The sequence below is a fragment of the Peromyscus leucopus genome, chromosome 8b, assembly GCF_004664715.2.
Source record: "Peromyscus leucopus breed LL Stock chromosome 8b, UCI_PerLeu_2.1, whole genome shotgun sequence".
In the NCBI taxonomy this organism is placed as follows: Eukaryota; Metazoa; Chordata; class Mammalia; order Rodentia; family Cricetidae; genus Peromyscus; species Peromyscus leucopus.
Window position 1 is genome coordinate 16,090,782 of NC_051086.1, and position 21,329 is coordinate 16,112,110.

The 21,329-nt window shown below is 34.8% G+C and overlaps 1 protein-coding gene across 2 annotated transcripts in view; it reads right to left on the bottom strand.

The window, feature by feature from the left end:
• Positions 1 to 21,329, bottom strand: part of Gabrg2 (gamma-aminobutyric acid type A receptor subunit gamma2) — an 88,696-nt gene that overhangs the window by 62,863 nt on the left and 4,504 nt on the right. The window lies entirely within an intron of this gene.

Sequence of the window (21,329 nt, forward strand, 5' to 3'; positions counted from 1 at the left end):
CCACCTGCCCAGCCTCATAGAGGACATTTAAAAAAAATGTGAACGTGATATTTTAACTATTGTAAGGCAGCCTTATAGTTCAGCCATAATGTCTCCTTGCTCCTTAGAGAAGTTAACTTACTCCAACCTATTAATAAAGGTAAGAGACTGATAATTAGAGTCACTCCCACAACCCTCAGACAGGCCCCTCCTCCCCCAACTGAGCCAGTAAGGAGAATTCAGGCTTGCTGCCTTCTCTTCCCCCAGGCTACATGATGTGTATTTTTTCCACTTTCTTGCACTGAAGGTTAGAGTTGTTCATTTATCTTTGGTTGTTAAGAAACTGGTACTATGAAGAAAATGTAGTTACTGACTTTAATTCACCCTTTGTCACAGCAATATTAACTAAGCTGGGTGTACTGTAGTCATAGGATTAAAATTAATTGCTTAGACTCATCAAATAGATTCAGGATATCCTGACAGTCAGTATTATATAGTGAAACCAGTTGGGAAATCCCTAGCAATTGGTGTAGAAGTGAGGAATGGATTTGGAAAATGAATTGAACTTCATGATTTATATCTTCCTTTGCTCCAAGTTCCAGCCCCTCCCCATCACATGCAAAAATACTACATTTTTCGCGGATATATAAAATGTACGTTCTTGCCAGACCTCTCCCTTTCATTTTCATCAGGACTCCAGAAATCTGTAGTCAGGATGAAATCTGAGGATTGTGAAAAATTACCATATAAAAGTTCACACCCCATCCTCAGCTTTAGTTTTATTTTCCTAATTATGTTGCAGAATGGGTATTATTGGATAGCAGATTGCCACTTTGCCCTGAATGTATATATAGTTTTTAGGAATTTTTTTATCACATTTATTTATCTGGAGTTATTTACTTCGGAGACAGAAAGAGTGCCATGACACACCAGTGGAGGCCAGTGGTTATGAGAAGGTCAGAAAGCAATGCATGGTATTCCATGGTACTCTGTTCTCTTCTTCTATCATGTGGTTCCCAGGGGTCAAGCTATGGTCATGAAGCTGGGTGGCAGAACTCTGTACCTGCTGAGACATGTTTTTTTTCCTCATGCCAAATTTCACCTTTCTTCAATCATATCAATTACTGAAATATATATATATATATATATATATATATATATATATATACATACATACAATGTGGAAACAGTAAATATATGTAGTTTAAATATATATTTATATAGATTTGTACATAATATGTACAATTGCAGAAGTGTATAGGCACATAAACAAATAGAAAGAAATAGATGATCAATATGTAAATGTCCAAAATTGTAGGAGAATGGTGACTGAGTTGTTAATGTTGGAAGCAAAGAAGATAGAAGGTGATGTTTTAAGAGTGAATACTAACTAGTTAGATTAGCTTAGAGAGCAAGAACAGTAATTTTGCTATTTTTATAGCTTTGGAAAATAATATCTAAATTTAAGTATTATGAAAAGCCTTATAAGAGTGCATTAGTTAGTAAACTAATGTGTGTGTGTGTGTGTGTGTGTGTGTGTGTGTGTGTGTGTGTGTGTGTAGTTCACATGAAGTACTTGATTGAGTAGACAATGACTCTCACAGAAGACACAAGTTATTAAATGAAAATCATAATATAAGCCATAGGATATTTCCTTACACATTACTGGTCAGGGATACTTCTGAGGTCTCCAAAAACAATAAAGGCTATCTTGGTTACCCACCAGAGGCACATGATAAAGACTCTTATGGCTAAAAATACTACACATTTTGCCTGTAAGACAAAGAGAAATCTATGTCAAACCAACTGGGAAAATTCCTTCCTGTTGGCTAACTTTATAGTGTCAGAAAGGGCTATATAGTCTGTTAAAGGAGAAAAGACACTGAGGGCCTTACCTGTCACTGAGTATTGTATACTGCAATACTGATCTGCCATGCAAGATATGACTATTGGAGCAATATATAATGTACCTATGTTGATTAGTTACTCTTACTGGGTAACTACATGCCTTCTGATGGATTTGTGGCCTCTTCCTCCAGGGGAGAGTTCATGCTTGGCACCATAATCCTGGTCCAAGGCCCATTGCTGGGGAAGTTACAGGCTCTAGAGTGGAACCTGTTATTGTTATTTTCATAAATTGTCCAACTGTTTCTTAAAGATTGTTTTTACACCCTCAGAACTGGGCTGTTCTCAATTTTGGTCAGAGAAGTTTAGCAGTGGTTAGTGCCGAGACTCACACCAGGTCAAAAAATGGAGGAAGTGGTTATGAGTGTGTGGCTCTGAACACAACATGTTTGTCAACAACCTTCCTAACAGATACCATTCTCCTGCCAAGGTATAATGTCACAGAAGAAGAGATAAAAAGAGGAGGTGAAACAAATGTGAAAGCTGGAAGATGGGAAGCTGTAAAATATCTTCTGGAAATGACGTGGCTACGGCTACCCTGAGCTCACAGCAGCTGTGGTTGTCTACAGAAGATCGAGCCAGCCAAAATGCTAGCATAGACGGGGGAAGGTCTCATGAAGCCTCACTTCTTTTTTTTGTTTGTTTGTTTTTTTGTTTGTTTTGTTTTGTTTTTCGAGACAGGGTTTCTCTGTGTAGCTTTGCGCCTTTCCTGGAACTCACTTGGTAGCCCAGGCTGGCCTCGAACTCACAGAGATCCGCCTGCCTCTGCCTCCCGAGTGCTGGGATTAAAGGCGTGTGCCACCACCGCCCGGCTAAGCCTCACTTCTAATTGCAGTGTTATTGACAATTGATAACTGCTGAGGAAGAATCATTATTGTTTGGTGATGTGGCCACTGGTAGCTTGTCTATACTCCAATAGTTGCCCTCTTATCCATGGGCATAAGAGTAAAACTAATTAGACTTAGTAGGTAGTTCTTTTAAAAAAAGAACAGAACATGAAGTTGGTAGGGGAATATATGTGTGTGTGTGTGTGTGTGTGGGAGTTTCTAGGGTGAGAAAAAGGAGGGAATGTTGGGTGGATATTATCACATATTATAGCATACATATGTAAAAGTCTCAAGCAATAATTTTTTGAAAGTATGGAAATGATATAACTAGAATATATTCTTGCGCAAAATTCTTAAACAAAAATTTATAAAATATAAAATAAAGTACATGGACAAAGCATCTACCACAGACACCATTTTACATCTTGTATTTCAATGAGCATAAAAGCTCCATATATGCATCCCTTCCAGAGTGCCTATACTGGATAGGGTGGGCTGGCAATGTTCCAACCACCTCTTCAAAGAAAGATCTCACTGCAGCCTAGACTAGCTTTCTGCTAGGAAACTGCCTCTGGGGCTCAATTCCTCATTTCACCAAAGCACTGCTGAGTACTGCCTAATGGAGTTCTAATCCTATGACCCAGATCTTACTAGCGTGAGGGGGTGGGGTTCTAGTGGAAAAATGTTCAAGTTATTTAGTTCATGAAGAAAGAATATAGTTAGTCCATCAAATGTAATCATGATAGTATTTTATTACCTTAATCATTCATGCAAAAGGGTTTTTTAAATCTCAATCTCTCTCTCTCTCTCTCTCTCTCTCTCTCTCTCTCTCTCTCTCTCTCTCTCTCTCTCCTCTCTTCTCCTCTCCTCTCCTCTCCCCTCCTTCCTTCCTTGTTAGACATATGGAATCTATTTTCTTAAATATAAGAAGATGCTGATTAGGTGACCTAATTTACTTATGGAAACTTCTCATGCGGATAAATATATATTCCAAGCACAGTGGTACCACACTGCCATTATTTTTACTGTCTGGCAACTAGAATGAAAAATTCAGTTAATGTAGAAATAAAACAGACTAGCTTAGAAAGAAAGATACTTTCCTGAATTTAACTAAAGATTTTCTCAATGTCATCACTTTCCTACCAATTTATGAAACAAAAATCTAATTGATCATTAAAAATAAATACACCAGTGGTAGTTTTCTCTCCACACTTCAGAATGCTCAAATAGACACTAAGGAAAGTTAAAATACAAAAAAAAATGAAGAGCATATATTCAGGAGACAGGTAAATCTGATTTATCTTCTATATTCATTCTTGCTTTATCACCTGGGAAAATTTACTCAAACTTAGAAAACCACAAGTTTCATCTTTAAGCATGCTCATATAACACTGTATAAGAATAAGATTCTTATTTAGTGTCTAAGTCTATCATAATTATTATGATGAGGTGACCATTGCTAGGTTTAACATAATGGCTCCAAACATGTAACTAAAAGCCTGTATTGGTAGATGCATTTACCTAACATTACTTAAGAAGAACCAAAAACAGATGTTTTCCAGGAAGAAAAATAATGAGCCCCTATATTATAAATAAATGAGGTTTAGCTCCTCCACAGTTCTCCCAGCTGAGATCTAAATTAAAGGGGATGATGCATAATCTGGGATCATTTCCAGATTTGTCTAAAAAAAAAAAAAAGCAAAAAAACTTCCCTCATTCATGGTAGGCTGTTTCTTCTGGTCTTTAGAGGTGGGGCTTCTGTATTTACAGAGGACTATGTAAGGATGATAATGTCTGACCAATAAATGAGGCATCCTGTGGAACTGCGAGCATGCCTGGGTACAAACAGACTGATAATGATTTTAAAAAAATCCATTTAACTGCTGTGTGGCTTGAAAGTAAACAAACCTGAAAATCCGAGTTTAGGAACCAGTTAGAGTCCCCTGGGGAGTATTTAGAGTTATTATTTTTGTAGTACTTTTTAGTTCAAAAAGACTTCCTCATAGAGGAAATAGAATGTAATCAAAATTATTTTTAAGTTAATTGATCATAATTTACAAAGCTCCACTTGAATGAAAATATCCAAGGAACAGTGTCCACAAACCTTCAGTCTTCTCATTTCTAAAAGCTTAAAGAGGTTTCCACAGGCCATCTGGCCAAGAGTTTAGACTAGTAGTCTAAAAATTCTCAGGGGATTTTCTAGAAACTCTGAACTCTATGATCCATCTATAGTCATAAGTCAGGCTCTTTAACAAACTCCATAAGCATTGGGATTTCTTTAATAAAGTCATGTTCCTGGTTTGCCTTAGTTATTTGAATCTATATCTTTGTGTTGTAAATCACCATATGCATTTTATTTCTGTCTTTACACATTTATATGTACTTTGAACTAAGCCATATCTATAAGCATTAACTCTTCTTAAAACTAGTAAATGAGTTATTTAGGAAAAGGCAGAGCTTGTAAGAAAAAAAGTATAATTACATAAAAGATTCTAAATACTTGATATTGGTATCTATTTTGGGTGTTTGCTGTGAAAAACTAGTTATTTTATAGAGTTTATATTTTCATCTAGGTCATATTCTAATCAATCTACTAAGCTCCAGATTAAATAGGGGAGTTCTTTATTATACACTCTCAACATAAAAGAGCAAAGAGTTGGACAGGAATTAAAAAACACTTTGCTGCTTCATTGAGTTGTCTGTAAATCCATTGATACTCACTTCCTCATAAATACACTTTATATTTTTCTTTCTCTAAAATAGGTAAGGTAGTTGAATTAAAAAATGAAGAGAATATCACTTATTTTTATGTTTGAAATAAGTTTAAACTGCTAGCGTGGTTTAAAAATCAGTTGTACTACTGCTATGTTAGTACTGGTTGCAGGGTTATTATTTTCCAGACAAAATGATTCACATGAACAATATCTTACATGTCATTATATCCCCCTCAGGTCATATCTATCAGAGAAGTGGTACCCTTGAATCATTTCTATTAAAAAATTCTTGTACATGGGAAATTTTGCTCTCTGAATTTTATCTTTGGAGATGGAGAACTACCTCAGCCATGTGCTACCACATCTGGCTTTGCACAGGCTCTTGAGATCTGAATTGAGGTAATTAATTGATCCTCTGAGCCATCTCGTTAGCCCAGGAATAAATGGTTTGTGTTGAGGCGAGTGTGGGGGAGGGAGTACATACATGGTTTTCCTCTAGAAGTAACAATATTAAATATAGATACTATTACATATTCATTGTGTTACAGGAAAAAAAAAACTTTAAGAACTTCAATGTGTCTCTCATTTGTTGTGTCAACATGGATGACCCTATAATTGCCATCTTTAAGAAATCAATATACACATTTACAATTATCAGTAAGCACTTTGGGATGGCAAAATCACATCATGTAAGCTTTATGCTGCAAGGCAAAAGAATTGGGACCAAACAATCCTCTGTGTCAGTGGTCCTCAATCTTCTTAGGACCCTTTAATACATTTCCTGATATTGTGGTGACCCCCAACCATAAAATTATTTTTATTGTTACTTCATTTTTATAATTTTACTACTGTTATAAATTGTAATGTAAATATCTATGCTTTCTGATGGTCTTAGGTAACCCCTGTGTAAGGGTCTTTCAGCCCCCAAAGAAGTCGTGAAGCACAGGATGAGAACTGCTGTTCTATGTTTAGTCATCAAAGAGACAACAAAAAGAGTACATACCATAAATGATGGTTCCAGCTCATTTTCCCTAAGGAGGATAAATGAGTTTATAACTGAGCCCAGTGAATAATATGGCACCTTTACCACAAAATTAATAATGTTCAAATCTCATAAGCTTGACATTGTAGACAACAATGATTTGATCTGCCCATACTGAGAAATAACAGCAAAGCTTGCAATTTAAGGTAATGGATGTGTTCAGCTGCCAAATTTTGAGTTGCAGTTGAGTTTGGAAAGCAACACACTCAGAGAAACAAGACAGATATATGAGTCAGTTCCTTCCAGAGTATGTATCTGAAAAGGGGGGATTTATAGAAGGTTCATGAGCAGGTAGAGTAGATGCATGTAGACCCTTTGAGGGTAAAGGGGAAACATCCTGTTTTCTAGATTAAGAGTTTTGGAAGGATGTCTTAGCTTTTGTGAACAGTGGACTTGAGACAATGGTAGTTCTAGTTGAAGAACCTTCAGTAGCTTGTGCATGATTCTCTCTCCTGGAAGGATGTGTAACTGACTTACCGAGTAACTGCTGAGGAGTTCAGTGAATGGGTATGTATCATGCATGTGTGCAGATCATTCTGAGAGCAGATTGCCCAGCTGGAATGACTTTCTTAGCTCACTCATAGCTCAGTTCTTTGCATTAGGTTTGTATCTGTTAATAAGTGTTTCACTTTGACTGAATCAAATATCAGACATGTATTCCAGTGTATAAAATGCAAAATATTTATTAACAATCCATCATAAGCCGGGCGATGGTGGCGCACAAATAGGAGTACAAGTAATAATGACAGAAGCAGGGTAGCCTTCAACATGGGCTGATGCAATTTTTAAACTGTGAATTAAAAATCAAGCAACAACCACACTCATGCCTGTATTCCCAGCACTCAGAATCCATGCAGGGAAGATTGCTGTGAGTATGAAGCAAATCCTGACTTTGTAAGAATTCTAGACTATGTGGATTACATAATGGAAACTTGTCTCAAAAATTAAAAACAAAACAATAACAACACAAAACCAGACCCTTTCTGTTTGTCTCTTCCCATTGCCCTGCATACTGTCAAAACAAACACTTGCTTTGATTATAGGGTCACAAGTTGCTGACATCTCTTCCTTTTCCCCCTTCCTTGTTTAAATTCAACAGAGAGATAAACATTTATAAAAAGTTTGCTTTAAAAAGGGAGGTTACTTCTTTTCCAAAGCTCACAGAAAGTCTCATGGTGTTTGTGTAAAGGAGGATGATGTACAGGAAGCCAGTATCTCCAGCTAGAGGGTGAATTATGCCTAAGATTTTAATTTAGTTATTTGTCCCTCGCTAAAATCAAAATCAGAATTAGCTTCCCACAAGGTATGTGTTTCACCTATAGCAAAGGAAGATTGGAATGCATGAGGTTATGAAGTAAAGCATGAAGGCAACCACAATACTTGCAGAGAACAAAATAGTTTCTGCAAGCAAAGAACAATCAGCTTGTGTTCTAGGATTACTACAATGTCCATTTACTCTGGGACAGACTTCTTGTCATGATTTGTTGTTATTTTGCTTTAAAGCTTCTCAAAACTTGTGGGATGACATGGAATGGCATTTTCACATAGCTTTAGAAAGAAAATATTTTTTCTATTATCTATCTGTGATGGTTATCTGTATATTCTATAATACATCCATTCCATTTGTAATTTTATTCCAGAAAAATATGCATGCACATATCTTCTAAAAAATATACATAAGGACATTCATAGACCCATTACTGTGTTGATAAATAGGAAAGAGTATAACTCAAACTGACAATAGAATTGGTAGATAAAATATGGCATCTCTGTGCGATTAAGTGCTAGATATCAGTGAAGTTAACAAACTGTAGTTACATGCAACAAAATAAATTCGAAAAGTAAAAATCTAAACAAAACATGCAGCACATACAAACATCGACATGCAAATGTGATATGAAATGTAATGTCAGGATAAAGTCACTATGGTGTTAAAGTGAGAATGGCAGTTAATTGGAGGCAAGGGAGAGAACACAGAGATGGGTAAATAGATGAAGCTATTTCCTGGGTTTTGGACAATATTTTCTTTCCAGAGATGCTTGGTAAAGACATATTTTTATTTCATTGTGTTATACTCCATCTATCTCTACTGGTGCCTTGTGTTCTTATTTACATTTTATTTCACTAAACAAAGCTTAAAACAACAAAATTTCTCCACAAAAGTTAGAGATAGGAAAATTAGACTCCCATGAGCTGTTGCTGACTTTAGTAGCATTTTCCAAAATTATCCAAGTACCTGGCATTTGTTAAGATGTTCAATTAACATTGTCTTAAAACATTGAATGGATCAATAAGAGCATGTACTATTTGTAAAATTAGCAAAAAAAAATCATAAGTTAATTTCCTCTTAGTGTTTTTATGAACAATTAAGGCTAATTTGTACATGAATGGTCTCTGTCAGCCACTGATTTCTTCATTAAATGTCAACCATTCCATTGTGTGAATATGCAAATGATGTACATGACATACACTAGAAATAGGTTTTAGGTACCGACAACACAAGCTTAATACTACAACAAGCAAATTCTAAAGTCATCTCAACCATTGTAGTTATCTCATAAAATGGAAAGGAAAGTGTTAGTATTAAATATAGTTAGGAAGAAATATAAGTGGATAGTTGCTAATGAGGCATGGTTTTATTTAACCATTTATTTATAAGAAAGCTTCAATGTCATTGTTTAGAAAACTGATAAAAATGCTATTTTTTGATAATTGTGCTGGTGATCAAACCTAGGGTGTTCTGCAAGCTAAGCAAGCACTCTGCCAGTTCAGCTATATTCTATCCTCAGATTCTGCATTACTTTCTCTCTTCTGGCTGTGGAAATCAAAGGTCAATTTTAACAGCAGAAGATATATAAGACATAAAAGTTAATGTCAGAGAGGGATGTGATTATATACACCACCAAGAATTACTCCAAGGAAGAAATAATTTGTATTTTTTATATATACTATCTATGGTATTTAAAACTGCATAATGCCACTTGCTCCACATTAAATGTTCAAACAGGATCTAGACAATTCATTTTTAATCCTGCATACTAAAATTATTTGGAGTTCTTTATAAAATACAAATGCTGAAGGACAATATTTTTAGATACTGGCTTAACTGATCAAAGATGAAGTCAAAACACGGGTATTCAAGTAATTTTGAGGTGTGGGAAAACTAAGAGCTAGAGAAAGAAATAAGACATGACTACATGGTTACTCTTTTATAATCATTTTAAACATCTTTTATTTACTTTCATTTTTGGAGTAAATAATCATTTGAGAATTTTGTTATGCAACTCCAAGTACATTGACAATTTAAAAAAATGCCTTAAATATTTGTGTCCTATTAAGACAGCCCCTATTTCGCCTAAATCCTTGAAGTCATTCTGAGAGAACAACTTGAAATATCACATAGACATAGTATTAAATGTCATTAAAACACATATTTAGAAAGTTTACTGTTTTTAATTTACTTTCAGCATATCTAATCATATTTGGTAAAACTCTGTCTTTAATTGGTTTTTTATCATTGTTTTTAGTTTGCTAATCTGCTTTGTAAAAGAGCAGTAACAAAATCAACTCGTCTGATAGACAAAAACCATGTAATAAAAGCTTAGCAACATTGTTCTAGTTTTATTGCAATTACTTTGTAGCTGTCTTCTATTATGAAAAGTGATACTAATTTTCTAGTCTTAATATTTTTAAATGAATTTACTGAGATTATAAAAGTATATTGAATTACTAGTGCTTGGCTTTCTTTTTGAAAAATATTCAGTAAATAATGGGATGAAGATAGAGTTTAGTGGTTATGAGGACATCGTACTCTTCCAGAAGACCTGAGTTGGATTACAACATCCACATCAACCAGCTCACAACTGCCTATAACTCCAGGGAACTCTAAAACTCTAAAACATCCAAGCGACCTGTACTCACATGTAAGCATACACACACACACACACACACACACACACACACACACACACACACACACACTATAATTGAAATAAAATAAACCTAAAATATCAAAATACATTTTCAAATATATAAATTACTAGTTATTACTTAGTCATGAAACCCATGAGAGTGGCTGAAGTTTGAAAATGATGGTTTATAGGTTTAGACCTTCTAATCCTGCAGTTAATCAGCTTGTATTTAAAACTCATGCACAAGACACAGCTGTAGTTAGGCAGAAGGAAGTGTTAAGTGCAATGTTGGTATCAAACACCTCTCTTCTATTTGTGGAGACAAATCTTGAACAAGTAGAAAAAGGCAACACTTAATATGAAAGACAACCCTAAAGTGTTCTCTGAGCTAGAACATGACTAATCTGTCTCCCAGGGCATCCAACTTGACATGAAGGTTAAATCTTCTGAAGTGTTTCTCTCTTCACTTTTAAAATCGCAGTATTTTGTGGGAAAATGAGCAGTTTCTGCCAGAACACACACATTTTAAGAATCTGATAAAACTTTTGTTTCTTTTTCTACCAAAAATAAAATGAAAATAAAATTGTTCATATACACAGGTACAGATTTCATGTGTTTACAACAGATCCACAGATAGACAGGATGACCTCTGTGTTCTCCCAGGCAGTCTGTGAGTGAAAGCCAAACCTGTCCTAGCTTTAGCAAAACTCTGATGGTCACTGAAAGTAGGTGTATGAAAATGATGCTCAGCATGTTATTTCATATACTATCTGATTACTTTGATGTCCCCCATCTAAAAACTTTGTAGTGTTAGTCTGCTGTGGTTGAAATGTGCATTTATCCAATGACTACTAGCTCAGAGTGTTATATTTTTTATGTGATTGATATTTCACAAATTTAGATGACTTTCCAAGAATCTCAGTTTCTGAGTTTACAATGATGAATATTTTATTACTGAAACAGTACTTTGTTTCTTGTGAATTTATTGAACAGTTTAAGTATTTATTTTTGGAGTTTAGATAGGACATTACATTCTCTAGTACTTCTGTGTGCAGGATAATTTCTGCAGTGTTAACACAGAACCCAAGAACTCTATAATAACAAGAAAGAACTAGTATGAGCTAAATATGAGTGACATCCCCAGCACACAGTTTCCCCAAATAGCCTATTCTAATGAGGATGTGGTTTTATGGAGTTTAAGCTTCAACATATTTTAAGTCACCATGTTGGTTTTAGTGGAAAATACAAGTTTATATCATAAGAAAAGACAGTTTCCACAGCTCATAGATTAATATATTAATAACTTTAACTATGTCATAAGATTAGAAACACTGAGTCCTTGTGAATTACTGGTGTTGTATAGTTACAAAACAAAAGAAAGCCATAAATCATGGCATCTGAAAATACTTTGGTTAAGATCATCACATGAGCTGGTGGTAACAAAGCAGGAGAATTTCTGCTGGAGGCTTTAGGTTCCATTTGCTGACAGCTTTAGCTTCAGGGTATGTGGAAGCTGGTGGCCTGTTGAATCAAAACACACTAGAAGTTTTACCTTCACAGTCAGGAGGCAGCAGGCAATGAATGACTAGTAAAGGCCTAAAATAACCTAAGAAAATTTTGAATCTTGATTAGCAAAAACTGCGACTTGTTCAAATCACAAAGTCTTAATCAGTCAGTCTTCAGCATAGCTGGATCTTACTTCTGTTAACTTCAATTCACACCAGTAAACTTTAAGGCAAAGAAATTAAAACATACTTGCTAATCTTCTCTGTGACAGTTCTCTACAGCATTTAAATCAATCAACTAATAACAAATTTTAATTTCTGCAAGCAAAAGGAAATATTTGCCATTTTTCAATGCTACAATTTTAGCATCACAAAACTAAATGTGTATAAACAGATCAGTTAAATATATAGAGATAATTTTATAACCATGATATACAATTGTGTTTTAAATAACTGGACTACCATGAGAATTAACAAGTGATTCTTGGCCTTATTTGGAAATAAGAAAAGATGAGATTTCTGAGCAAGAAAGAAGCCAACTGTAGCTGGAAGTCCAACAGTTAAAGTTAATTTCCATTATTGAATATTGGTGTGTGAATTACAAAATTCATCATTCTCTAGAGGATATGCATGTGTCTTCTTTAAGAATGAGACTGATGTTCTGAAGCCTTTACCAGAGCTACAGTTTGAATTCATATTGTGGCTGTAAGGCTGTACACTGAGAAACAGCTTCTAGCTTCTCAAATCCTTTCTTCTAGCTTTTTTCCTTTGGCCACAGTGCCAAATATCTGGATTTAGTTTAGTACTCAAATTATGTCAAAATCCTATTCCCATAAGGTTTTAATATTTCCTATTATTCTAAATCATTCTTATCATAAGTATGGTGTTTTCTCAATCCCTTAATAGTTTCAACTTTTCTTAATTAAAAAAAAATCACTGTAACTTGCTATTTATTGCCCAGAATGGTATCTCCTCACGATCTTATGAAATGTAAATTTCCATTATTTTATTTTCAATCATATCACAAACTTTAGTCCATTTATTTTTAATACCCGTTATAATGTTAAAGTTTTGTTGTTTTTCCCTGTTGTTTTGCTGTTTATCTGTTTCCTGTCTGCCTTCTATTGAGAAGAGTATTTGTCCAGTGTGTGTGTGTGTGTATGTGTGTGTGTGTGTGTGTGTGTGTTATGCCAAAAATAAGATAGCAGCAAACAAGTACTAGAAGTGCAGCAAATATTTATTAAAGGCAGAGAAGTCAGGACATGGAATGGTGGAATGGATTGATCCATATTCAACAGAGCACTTCAGATCTCATGAAGTTTATACTCAGTTCATCAACTCATAACACAAATTTAGCCATGTCAGCCCAGAGGAACATGAGTGGAATCTTGGGGATGTAGTTGTTCAAAAAATTATTGATGAGTTAATAAAATAATAAATAAATAAAAATTATATACAACTTCCTTGGGTCAGGAGAAATAAGTGAAACAGGATGGTACATAGTTATACCATTGGTTATGAGTAAAATTATAAAGGTAGGCCTATAATGTCATATGCAATACACCACTATATTTAAGGTATGTTTTTATTGTGTATGATAAATACCATAAGAACAAGTTCTTAACTTGGTCAGGTCTGATTTTAGCACCTGTCATGGTACTGAGAACAGGGCAGATAAGTCATCTTGAAAGTAAATAGAAAACCAGGAGGTCATATTTTGGTTCACTGGAATAAGTATGGACCTTTTATTTCCAACATTCTGCCTTAAATGCACTTGAAGTTTTTTGATGTACTTTTTTGAGACTTAAGCATCTGCTAAGAGTTTGCTCGGGAAATTAGTTAAAATCAGAAGTCAGAGAGAATTAATTGAATGAAGTGTTCTTACTCCGTGTGCATCTGCAAGGGTGTCTCAGATGTTTGTCTATCAGAGAAATTGTGCTGCGAGGCGGGACAACAATGAGCTTTAGGAAGGAATTCTCACTTGGATGTGCAAAACCCTAAATGACCTACTTGCCATAGAAGCACCTGAAAAACTTTCAAAAACTATAAAATGGATATTTTGAAGAATATTTGAATGCTTGCATATCTGTGGTTTTAGGACATTAATAATTTTATTTACTATTTATTTAAGTCCAGGAATGGTGTGTGTATGTGTGTATGTGTGTGTGTGTCTGTATGTGTGTGACTTGCAGTATGACTGAGAAGCTGTACTTCTTTCTACAATAGTGGCACTTCATTCACTCTTGTTTTCAAAATTATAATTAGTTTTTTAAATAGTATTCTACTTAAGACCTCCATTTTAAACTATGAAATATGAAAGAAGTATGTGAACAACTCAAAAATTCGGAAGTAACTCTTTCATGAAAATTTCATGTGGAAGATAGCTAGGCTCAAAGAAAATGAGAAATAGATAATAAACTCTGATACAGCAAATGTGGAGAAAATAGAAAATGAACCTGGTGTTTAAAGACATCTAATTAAATTCAATGTGGCATACAAAAAATTCTGCCATGCAGAGGAATGCTCTATGAGAAGCTCACCCTCCTAATCTCAGAATTTTAGTTCTACAGGCCTATGAGAAATAAGCTTTCGTTGATATTATTTTAACCATGGTCTATGACACTTTTTTATAGCATTTCCAACAAACTAAGACAACCTTTTTCCTTTGAACACTGCCACAATGTCTGAGTTGGTCTGGGTTACTGACAGTATAAGGTATGAATAATTTTAAGAGTTTGAAAACAGATAGATTAGTTCATTTGGATATTGGTAGAACCCTGTGGCACAACTTGACTGTAACCTCATGAGAAACTCTGAACTACAGCTTCTTAGCTAAGCTGTCCATAGTTTGGTTCTTAGGAAATCTGGGAAAGACATATGTATTTTATACTGCTAACTTTTAGAATAATTGGTTATATAGACACGTAGCTATTGCAAACTGATAAAATCTAAAGCTGTGAAATTTGAGGAAATTTTCATAGTTGTACACTAGAAGACTCTTCTGCTAATTTATTATAGTATCATACCACAGCTATTTTGCATCTAAAAATGTTCATGAAGAGAAATTAAAGCATGTTCTCAAAAACACTTATATAATAACTCAGATGACAACATCAATCCAGACACATGATGAAAATAGCTAGATATATTAAAGCTCAGCAATAAAAAGCAACATCATTGTATCCCAAAGCATCATTCTGAACAATAAAAAAAGCATCTAAGAATATACATAGACATTTAATTTCACTAATACCAATTTCACAAGTAGGAAAAGAATCTATGGCCACATAAATCAGAAGAAATGCTATCAATAAAAACTCATCTAGCTATACATTAAATCCTAAAAAAAAAAATTACTGATTATGCTAGATTGTTATTGAGAAGAACTAGCTTGAGGGTTCTTTCTTTTGTGTCATGAATGTGTTGGTCGAGAGTAGACGAGTAGACATGGTGTCAGAAAGGTATTTTGGGTGCTAATGCTGTAACCCAGGTGATATGATTTCCCACCTGTGATCACATCTATGAGGTGCAAAGAAATGGAAGAGTTAGTCATGACCACAAATAACAATATATCAGCTTACATTCTTATCTTTCCCAATACCCTCCAACCATTAAATGCATCTGTTCTGACAGGAAGAGACTTGACTGTCAGGATAAGCAAACCAAGTTTGTTCTCAATAACAAATCCAGTGATATTGTTTAGCAAAGGAAAGTCAGTAGTTTGATACCATCTACTGGAAAGTAAATGTCTATTTAGTTTTATTTGGGGATGTTACATTTAAGGAGTCCCATGAAGTGACATACATTTTTACTAGATTTTTATCCATATCCTTATAGTCTCTGGTTCACCGAAACAATATACTTAAAGTCAATAGTGCAGGCATTCTAGAAATTACAATCTTTCCCCCAGTTTTCTTACCTCATTCCAGGTTAAAAAAAGGGGGGGGGCGAGTGAGGGATGAGAAATTTGAAAACAAAATAATTAGAAAATTAAGAAATGTATCTTTTGCATGCTCACAAAATTTAGAGTTTAATGGGGGAAGAAAGGATATTACATTGGTATAGGAACTGGCATTTATGGAAGAGCATAGGCCAGGAAATACACAATGACCTTGCACTAGTAAGAGAAGTAATAAGTACAAGTATATTTACCATTCACTGCTCAAAGTAAGCATATGAGGAATGATAACCTTCCTTTTTACATAAAAGTGAATGTGGCAAAGAAAATCATATAAGGTGACTGAGGCTCATTATGTAAGTAAATGACTAAGTATAAATGAGTCTCTAATATAGAGTAGCTGGTCCTCTTAAAGACAACACCATACCCTAGGATGTATTGCTTAAGTGTTGTTTTGTTGTTGCTAGTTTTCTCTTGGTTTGTAGCCACACTTGATGAATTTCAAAGTTTAGGGGGAGAGACTATGGGAAAGCTCAAAATATTTTTCCTTCCATTATGTAATTAAATAAATTGTTATTGGGTATATACTTTGGGAGGAAATAGCTTGATTAAAAATATCTTTCCTGGGATAGATAGAAAGTCAAAATATATAATTTTTAAAGCTTTTCCACATCATTTGTAAATAAAGAGACAAAATCTTAAGTTTGTATTTCTGTGGATATGTCTGCCCACTATAGATGAGTCCGCCCTTGCAGTATAGCAATTATTTTCTTAATTGTTGGAGAGGGAAAGTTGAAGAAAATGAGTTATAAGGCAGTTACTTTATTAACATAACTACTAGCATCACTTTTACAAAATATTATTTTTTTTAAAAAAATGCTAAAATAAAATAAAAACCTCCAAAAAAACTAAAAGCTACTTATGTGTACTGTTATATGACACACTTTCTTTTACATTTAAAATCTGAATGCCTCCATCCATGTAGTTTTGGTTCTGACGTATCCAAATGATCTTGCTTCAATATTTCTAGAGTTATTTGTAGAATACAGATGTCCATGGCATCTTTTATGACTGTATTTGACCATTTATATTGAATTAACAAAGGCTCAAAGAAGATATACCAATAGGAGATAATAGTTAAAAAATATATCCACTACCAAGTATATAACCATAAGACCTTGTTTTATATTAAACTGGAGATGGGGAGCTGGGCAATAAAGGGGAAGAGATGGGGGGGTGAGAACATGAGGGAGTGGGATATTCAAGTTAGGGGAATGCAATGAAAGAAATAACTTGATAGAGGGAGACATTGTGGGATAAGGGAGAAACTCGGTGCTAGGGAAATTCCCAGGAATCCACAATGGCAAACCCACAAGACTACTAACAATATAGGTTAGTATAATGAGGGTGCCTGAACTGGCACTGGTAAGCAGATTGGTGAATACCTTAACTGTCATCATAGAGCCTTCATCCAGTATCTGATGGAAGCAGATCCACAGCCAAGCACTAGGCAGAGCTCTGAGAGTCCAGTGGAAGAGAGGAAAGAGGGATTATATGAGCAAGGGGGGCGGGGGGGAGGTCAAAATCATGATGGGAAAAAACACAGAGACAACTGAACCAAGCTCATAGAAACTCAGGAACATTAGACTGGCGGCTATGGAACCTGCATGGGACCGGACTAGAACCCCTGCGTACAGGAGAGAGATATGTAGTTGGATCTGTTTGAGGGACCCCTGGCAGTGTGATCACTGGCTTTCTGGATCCCATTACGTATGGTCAGACACTTTGTTCACCCTTGATGCAGCAGGGAGGGGCTTGGTCATGCCTCAACTGAATATACCAGGCTTAGTTGTTCCCCCATGGGAGAACTTAACCTTTTGGAGGAGGGGATGAGGGGTGGGTCGGGGGGGGGGGAGACGGAGTGGGGATTGGGATGAGGTATGAGAAGATACCTGTCGTTGGTATGTAAAATTAATTTAAAAATTAAGAAAGAAATAATTATATATCCACTGCCAAGTAAGAACCACAAGGCCTTGTTTTATATTAAAATATATTATATTATGTTATACATATATAATTATATACATATATAATTAATATAATATATTAATAGTACTATACCTGACTCATTTATACCAAATTTTGTATGAGAGTCCTCACCAAACATATATATATATGTATGTATATGCGCATATATATATGCGCAAAGTCAGTGTCATTGAGCACAGTCTGGCACTTATCACTGCCCTTTGTATTTTTTGCATGTGTGTCTTTTAAATAGTTATTTTCTAAATACTGAGGGAAAAATAGGCTTAGGACATTCCCAAAAATGTATACTTCTTCAAAAATAAATATCATTAACTTATAGTTTTGTTATACATATGAAAGATCCCTACAGAATTATACTTAAAACTGTGAAGAACAAGAAAAGAAAATAACATCAAATACTAAAACTGTGCAATGATATATGTGTAGATGAACTTCAGATGTTTGTGAATCTCGGGTTCTCTCTCCTGTGCTTTGACACAACGAGAACTCCACCTTGCTCTCTTGTAGCATCATGTGGCTCTCGTGTACAACATTTATCTGGTTAAAGTTGAGTAATCATTTGTATACTTCTCTGTTCATCACCTGTGTACAAATGGTTAGACTGAAAGCTCTACAAGAACAGAACTCATGGTTTCTGCTGCTTTGTGATTGCGTACTCCGACACTACAGTAAAACTAACTCAAATGCTGTCCCTTCTTAAATTAAGAAAATGTTTCATTTATTTATATTTTTTGCTTTTCTTTTTGAGATAGTGTCTCTCTGTTTAGCCTGGGCTGTCCTGAAATTCACTATGCAGACCAGGCTGGCCTTGAACTCTAGGAGTTCTTCCTGCTTTTGCCCCCTGAGTGCTGGGATTAAAGGCGTGCACCACTATGCCTGACTCATTTATACCAAATTTTGTGTGAAGACTGTTCACTATCCATTTAAGTACATTTCCCAAATCAACTTATGAAAAAGACTGGTAACTACCAATACAGAAGACCATCTATAATTAATTTTTCCTATAACAAATATATACGTTGAAATTTGACATAGTATATTTAGTTTATTTGAGATATTTTACCATAAAATTCCTGAATAAATTACAGAATTTACTTTCTATATGCCCTACTGCATGGACTTGTTTCTGTAGCTGAACTTGTATTCATAGCAGGGTTTCAATTACTATAAAGGATCTTTGCTTTTAAAAAAAATCCCTTGTTTTGCCAACTGCTATGTTATTTTCTGTTCTTATGGTTTTCTTTATGAATGGGTGGAGAGTGTAATGTCAGTGCTACGTATTTACCATTTACGTGGTACTTTATCTGTGCACAGCTGTACAGTGATCTTATAATAATATAGAATTATTACCATATTTATGCTCTCGTAATATAACGCTACAAGGATTAATATGATTTGGAGTTAAGTTTTATTTTTACCCTATGCCACTAATATGTAACTTAAAAGAGGCTTTTTCATTTTCTCTTAAAGGACATTCAATCTCCAGTATATGGTAAAAATGAACAAGGAACAACTCCCCCAGGAATGCAATGTGAAGAGGCCTCTTGCATTTCAAAACAACCTGTGTGTTTTCCAGCACTAAGAATTGTTTTTAGGTGGCTATACTTATACAGTGTGTTGTGTATACTAGGAATGAAACAGTAGGAATATGGGTCTTCTCTGAAGCTGATATTTAAGAATTCTAGATATATCCCTTAATCTCCTTGTTTCTCAGTTATGACAGTTCTTTGAAAGAAAAAGTGATATCTTTGTCATATAACTAACAAACCTATCGAGGGTATAAGAACACTGATATAAGCATGATAGTAAAAACTAAAAACTATAATCAATTCCTAGAAACACAAACTACTTTTTCCTCCAGAAATAAAAACACCAGCGCTTTGATATTAGGAGATCCCATAGCATAGCTACTCAAGTAAGTTTTAGTATGACGGGAGTGATTTTAAAAAATCATCCTAGCCAGGCGGTGGTGGCACACGCCTTTAATCCCAGCACTCGGGAGGCAGAGGCAGGCGGATCTCTGTGAGTTCGAGGCCAGCCTGGGTTACCAAGTGAGTTCCAGGAAAGGCGCAAAGCTACACAGAGAAACCCTGTCTTGAAAAAAACCAAAAAACCAAAAAAAAACAAAAACAAAAAAAAAATCTTCCTTTAATATCTACGTATTTGAATATTTAAGTTTCCAGACATTGATAAAATGATGTTATTTCTGCTTTACTCTTCAGTGTTATTAATTCAATATCATCTTTTCATCATCCACTTTTCTAAGAATTTTGTTAGAAAACTGAAGAACAGTATTAAGCAAATTTTCCTGAGTTTGCTCAATGGAGGACAGACTTTTTAAACACTGTTGATGTGCCGTAGTAGTAGTTCCTACATAGTCAAAGAATTGCAAAGTCAGCTATCCCTGCCTTCAACATACATGACCATAGGGAAAATGTATTTTCCCAAATACAACTCTAGCTTGGGGTTTAGACCTTTGCACTTAGTATGTCCTTAAATGTATAAAGCCAGTGAATAACAAGATGTGTCTAAGCATGTCTGACCAGAGAGTACAATGTGATAGCGTTTAATGGTGATATAATTGGTAAATACTAAGGTCTCAAGGAATCCTCAGAAAAATTTAGATTAAATTAAATTGTAATTTATCCAAAAGGCATTTGGAGCTAAGCTTTTCTAGAATATGTCATATTTGATATAGTACAATTGGGCTTTATTGAAATGGCATGTGCTTGTGATTTTTCAAAAAAAAAAATTTTACCAAATTGATCACAGAAAACAGATTAAAAGTTCTTAATTAAACAGTCCGAAAATTAAACCAGTATAGGTGTCAAAACAGTCAGTATTTCAATTTGGATAAATATTCCATGATTTTGTTGTTGTTGTCACTGTTGTTGTTGTTATTTGTTTGTGTCAGGTTGATGTCAAGAAAAGGAACCATCTGACTGGGATGTGAGTGCTTAGCATGTCCATGTTCTAGAAACAACCCCCAGCATGATGCATGTTGTACAGAATTAGAGGAAAATAAGGTATCTTCAAAAACAGAAATAAATAGACATACTTTCAAATCTACTTCTGTCATATATGTGGATAGAGTGAACTACATATATGTGTGCCAACCATATCTAATCTTCACTATGGATTGATGAAAGAGTCTTTATCACCCAGGGTTGACAGACTAGAAATAGAATTAAAGACAAAGTGCTTTGCCTAAGGCCAACAGATAAGAAGTAACAATATGAGAATCTTTGTCGATTCATATAGCAAAACATGTGTGCTTAATAATAAGTAAACATGTAGCATGTACATAGTAAGTGCATAAGCATGTGTGCACACTTAACATAGCCGATTTTATTTTAAATCAATCACTAATTACCTGTGGCATTATTGGTTCCAACTTATCTACCCTCTGTTCTTCTAAGTATGTTAGCTTGACAAGATTACTTGTGAGATATTTACACTGTACTTAAAACTTTAAACATCCATGCTTGACAAACTAAGT